Genomic DNA, 6,497 nt, shown 5'->3' with positions numbered 1-6,497 from the left:
ACAGAAACCAGAAAAGTGAAATATTTATAAACATGAGACAAAAAAATCTGAGGAGATGTAGATAATTAGTTAAAATATTGAAGTGTTGATTTTTGGTTATTTTTATCTTTAATTGAAATCTATTATTTGTGTAAAGAGTCATCCATACCTAGCAGAATAAGAATTGGTTGAGCAATGGGATACAGAGGTCTGACTTGCAGGAACTGGAAGTCATGGTAGATTGTTGTAGGTATCCTAAGGAGTAAGTGCCTCTGTGTTGGAATGTCCTACCTTCTGATTGATATGCTAGTTCCCAAAACAATTGGTTTTCCTAACTCCACTCCATCCTTTTTCTCACAGAAGAAGCCAGTCCCTTGTGTTCTTGGCCCCTTTACCTGTATGACTGTAAATAAAGGAGAGGTGGGCTACTCCATGTTTTAGAAGCCAGATCTGGTATGGCCTGATCCATCATGCCCCTTCATATTAGAAAAGTGTATTGGCACTTGAGTTTTTATTGATTAGATGTTTATGGGTAATTAATAGACTTATAGCCAGCATAATACTCTATTAATCCTTCCTTCATCCACACTGGATGTGACTGAATTCCCTGCAATTTGTACTTGTATTTGGGATGTTGCATTGTTATTCAACATGTGTATGAAGTGTGTTGTGATCAAATCAGGGAAATTTTAATCTTTTCAATTGTTATCTTTTCTTGCTAAATAGCAGGAAACTCTTCTCTGATTATTTGAAATGTATAAGTAAATATAATAGCTGAATGACCCTATTGTGCTATAAATTTGAGTTAATTTATCATCTTAACTTTTTTGGCATATCTTACCCACAATCTACCTAATTACATTTTTAAAGATCTAGTAAGCTGTTCTCTTCTTGACTTCTGTGTGATCAGCTTTATCAGCTTCAGTGTATGAATGCAAACATGTAATATTTGTGGAAAATAAAAATTTTTACCATTATTAGGAAAAGATAATCTTTCCACAAAAATGATCCAGTATAATGACACAATTTGCTCCATTCACTCATTCTGTGTTTTGGGTTTGTCTGCCAGGATAAATCCAAGAAAAAGTTTAGAAATATATAAATCAAATATATATATATATATATACATATATGTATATATATATATATATATATATATATATGTCCAAGTTTTATGGATCACATTAGATCACTAGTACTTAGATCTCTTTTTTTATGACATCAGTGAAAATATAAATGCCACTTGCAATTTGTTATAAATTTATTTCACATAAGTCAAATAATTATAGGCATTTCTTAAAGTGTAATTTTAAATGGATAAATATTAGCATGTAATATTTGACTTGTAGAAATCATTTTAACCCAGGCATTGGATACTGAGACAGTAGGATTGCAAGTTCAAAACTAGTCTCAAGAAATTAGCAATGGTCTAGTCAACTTAGCAAGACACTGCCTCAGAAAAAGAGAAAAACTTGGGTATGTGGCTCATGGTTAACCCTAACCATGGGTTCAACCCCTGGTACCAATAAATAAATAAAGAAGGTTATAAATTGCCCTCTCTCAGAAAAATTTGTAATATGAAACAAAACAAAAAGTTGCATTCTATCACATTATTTCTGTGACATACAATATCTCTAATTTGTTTTCAACATTTCTGCCTTATAAAAATGAAGCATTCTTACACTCATTGAATAAAATATTTTAATCTATACTTCAAGTCCATTGGATGACATTAAATTCAGTGTGACCAAGAAATCTGTAGTCCTACCAAGAGGATTAATACAAAGCAGATGTGTGGGCTGGGGAGACGCTCAGTTGGTAGAGTGCTTGCCTTGCAAGCACAAGGTCCTGGGTTCGATCCCCAGCACTGCAATAAATAAATAAATAAATAAATAAATAAATAAATAAATAAAATAAAATATATAAAAAGCAAATGTGTGATGTACCATGTATTTGCAAAACTATTCAGGAATTCATGGATTTGTTTGTTCATTGCTTAAACCCAGTGGAAAATTATTTTCTGAAAGTGAATTTCTGTACAAGTAACAGAAAAAAATTATGTTCTTTCCTGAAGTAAGCACAAAAGAAAGGGACACAATTTGAGGCAATCCTAAGCACAGCTATTCTTTTTCCAAGTAGTGTCAGCAGTTAAACCAGAAAAATATATTTCTAGTCATTCTGCTCTCTCCAGATTTAAAACACAATCATATCAGTACATTTGTCACAGTATCATATATATATATATATAATATATATATAATATATATATACATACACACTAGTATATATATATATGACTAAAATAATGTAAGTATATTATATTTATATTGTAAATAAAGTTATCTAATAATGTCCATGATGACATTCCATTGATAGAATGCATCTGGGCAATTGAAAGCATTCAAATATATGAGCTAATCCTGTGTTATATCCCTTCCCAGGTGTGATCCATCACACTGAAGATTGACATAGTACACTCTAAGAGATCAGGGGAAAGAACAAAAATTCTCTGCCATCAGTCAGGTTATCTTAGAAACACTCTCTAAATAAGGGTCTTGGGGGTGATGCTGACAACTTCATACCTGGATGCTCTCTTGTACCAGGCACTGATATGATAACTTATGCACTGGAGAAATGCAGCTTCCCCCAGACTTAACATTCTGTGTGTAAGGATTAGAAATCACATTGAATATAACATGAAATTCTGAAATAGGTAACATTTGATTAATCCACATCTGGTAAGAGGAAGGAAAGTTTAAGTGAGTAGATAAATAAAACATCACATGTGAAAAAAAGAAACATCCAAAAATTTCAGAATTTTTATTTGTTATAGCTCATAGCAAAGACTGGAGTATACTCCTTTAATATCTGAATCAAGGAGGGACTCATGATGGCAGTATGCCATCCTACAATCACCAAAACCATGGGTTACTGTATGATTCATACATGATCACACAGGATTCCCCGTACTAGTGACAACTGCTCAGGCAGTGGAGTTGAGCTAGACAACTGGACAGAAGTAGAATTCCAGGAGGATACTCCTCTGCAGGCTCAGTTGCAAGTATCAGGGTCATAAGACCTTGTGGATGGGCAGAACTCTGGGTGAAGTTGTGAAAATAGCACACATCTGTTTTCTCTTCTGCAGCATGAACATCATCCTGCATCTCTTTTGGGATGAGGTGATACACAAAACCTCTTATTTACTCACCACTTAGCTATAAATGTGTAGATGCATACACTTTAGGTTGTGTTTATCACACAGTTCACCTTCACTACTGATGCCAATCATCTCATCCTTCTTTTCATTAAGGTAAAAACAGACATTGGAGATAAGGCAAGTGAGATTGCTCCTGCTTCAAGCAAGTGGGATTGGGACTGAGGTCCATGTAGGCAGAACATTCTACCTTAGTAAATTACTTGTGCTGAAAATGTATGGAAAACATGAGGAGAAATGAAAGGCACCTCAGGGAAAACAAAATCATTACCAAGCCCATGTTACTCCTGTGAACAAATCTGTTTTAAAATGCATGAACTCCAGCAAAACCCTGAACAAGTTTCTGGAAAATGAATGGCACCTATTTGTGAGAAATAGAGGTTATAATAATTGGTTGCTTTTGTAAGTGTTTAGATACAAAGTACAGCTCACGAGTTACACTAAGAGGTATGATATTTATATTATCACTATTGTAAATGTCTGAGAAAAGTCACTAGAAGAGAAATAATTCTGTAAAGACATAAGAAGCCCCAGAGGTGCTTCTTTACAGACCCACAAGCTGTCATTTCTGGGAAACCCAAGCAGTCCTGCAGGAGATTCCATCTCTCTGATTGAATTAGTGATGGAAGATTCAAATCACAATATTCTTTTCAACAGGTTTGGCTTTTTCTGTATCATTTTGTTCTTCTTCATGTCTTAGTGACAAGAAAATGATATAGACTGACATTTACTAAATGATGGAAAAGACATAAAAGATCAAGTTTTGGAAAAAAATCTGAAAGTTAGGTAGCAGTAGTTAGGCAGGATATGACCTAAAAGTTCCTCAAAAAAAAAATTTATTCAGACATTTTCAATGCGTCAGAAATTTAAAATGGTATGTTTTTAGTGACTAAAACTTAAGGGACTAATGAACATAAATATTCTTCATCCAAAATATTATGAATTTTATTCCAGGATGTTTTGGAAACAAAAATGGAGAATTATCAAGATATTCATTTGATGTTTTAAAATATTTAATGTATTTCAAAACCTTAGCATCATGGTTCTCTCATTTGCCATTTCCTGAGTACAGAGTAAGAAATTTTTAATTCATGAAATTAAATTGGATTCAAAGACTACACGAAAAAATACATATAAGTAGTTTATAGCAAAGTGAGATGCCGATTTGTGAAATGAGGTTTGGAACATAAAATCTCATTTCCTTCTAAAGATTTAAAAATTTAGTTATTCTAATTATAGGAGTTCCTAACATCAATAAAAGTTCTGTTTGAATTAAGATGACAGTAGAAAAATTATAATTAATAAATATTCTAATGTAAAACATGGTTTCACAGATGCTATGTATACAAATATATAATGTTTACTCTCTCTAGATGACATATTGTATGTAATTTGTGTCACTAGAACTCATGAAATAAAAATAAATGTAAAGATAAAATTACTTGATATTCCCTATGAAAAAAATATTCACTGTAAGTTGATCTAAATTAAAGAAGCAAATATTCTTAGAAGAAAATATCTTCATTTTGCCATACAATACACGGTCCTCTGAGCTAGTAGTACTGTTGAATCTAACATATCCTATTCACATACCAGAAGCCATACTAGTAGGCTCAAATTTTCTCCTTTCACAGCCTTCCTTGAACCAAAGACACAGTAATTATGCATCTGAGGACATGCAGACACTCAGAAATCTGAGGCAGGGAAGGGATCTATGCAGATAAGGAGAGCTCAAACAACTGTAAGTTTTAAGGAAAAGATGTGTTTAAGTTCTATCTCTTCAGGTCTGTAATTTTAATGTCTGTAGAACAGTAACAAGATACCACTAGGTGAACAGAGAACTGTGGCTTCCCTAGTTGAATATGTCCCCTGTCTCTTAATTTTCCTTTATTCCCTGTTGGATAAAAGCTGTCTAGGGGAAGTTGGGCTCCAAAATTTTCTCTGAGTTCCCTGAATACATCTGAAAAAAGATCTTGATTGGAATAATGTCTCTATCATTTTGACAACTCCAGTTAGTTTCATTCTAACCTTAAGATCCAATTAGTCCAAACATTCCACAATTACAATGCCTCTACTTGGGCTGATGGATTCCTTGTACCCCAATAGTCTCCAGCCTCTCATGGTTCTCTTACAGTATTTGATGAGTCCCTCTTCCCTAGTTTGTTCTCACATGCAGCACCAATTTTGGGTATTCTTGGGTCAATAAGTCATCAGTTTCAAATTGGCAGTGTTTAGTTTGAAGCTCAGAATAAAACATTAAATTCAATCAGAAATAAAATGAAAAATAGAGGCAGAGCTCAAGGAAACTGGTTGAAGAGATCACAGGCAGATTGAACAAAGAGCTGAAGCAGAGACCAAGGTCTGAGTCCACTCAAAGGTATCTGCAAGATTAGGCCTCATCCACACTAATGGAGGTAGACTGGAAGCCTGCACTTTCTCTGAAAGAAACCATATAAAATTAGGTCAAGTTTTTTGTTTGCTATATATGAAGTTATAAAAAGTATTAAAGAAAAAGTGGAGGCCTATCAACCAAGGTATAATCAGTTCAAGCAGATCCATTGATGTTCCAGGTGATGAAATTGGAAGTTACTTATTTATCACAACCATTATTGATAAGTGAAGAATTGAAGCAGGTATGTTAACAAATGAAAAAATGAGTTATTTCTAAAGATAATTGGAAAATTGAGTTAAATTTAAATAAATATATTGAATACTGTAACCTGTACTGGATAAATTCACATTTGGATCTGGGGTAGTGCAAAAGAAATTTAACAACAAATGCCAAAACATGAGACTTCCAAGGTCATGTGAGAGGGAGATATAAAATAGGAGAAGACAAATATTTTCTCCCACTCTGTAGGCTCTTTCTTTGCATTGCTGATAGTTTCCTTTGCTGAGAGAAAACTTTTTAGTTTGAATCTATCCCAGTTATTAATTCTTGCTTTTATTTCTTGTGCTATGGGAGTCCTGTTGAGGAAGTCTGGTCCTAAGCCGACATGTTGAAGCTCTGGACCTACTTTTTCTTCTATAAGATGCAAGGTCTCTGGTCTGATTCCGAGATCCTTAATCCATTTTGAGTTTAGTTTCATGCATGGTGAGAGATATGGGTTTAGTTTCATTCTGTTGCATATGGATTTCCAATTCTCCCAGCACCATTTGTTGAAGAGGCTATCTTTTCTCCATTGCATATTTTTGGCCCCTTTGTCTAGTATGAGAAAATTGTATTTATTTGGGTTTGTGTCCGTGTCCTCTATTCTGTACCATTGATCCACCTTTCTATTTTGGTACCAATACCATGCCGTTA

This window comes from Sciurus carolinensis, unplaced genomic scaffold (genome assembly GCF_902686445.1).
Source record: "Sciurus carolinensis unplaced genomic scaffold, mSciCar1.2, whole genome shotgun sequence".
NCBI lineage: Eukaryota > Metazoa > Chordata > Mammalia > Rodentia > Sciuridae > Sciurus > Sciurus carolinensis.
The sequence above is the reverse complement of the archived record's forward strand: the minus strand, read 5'-3'. Positions refer to the sequence as shown.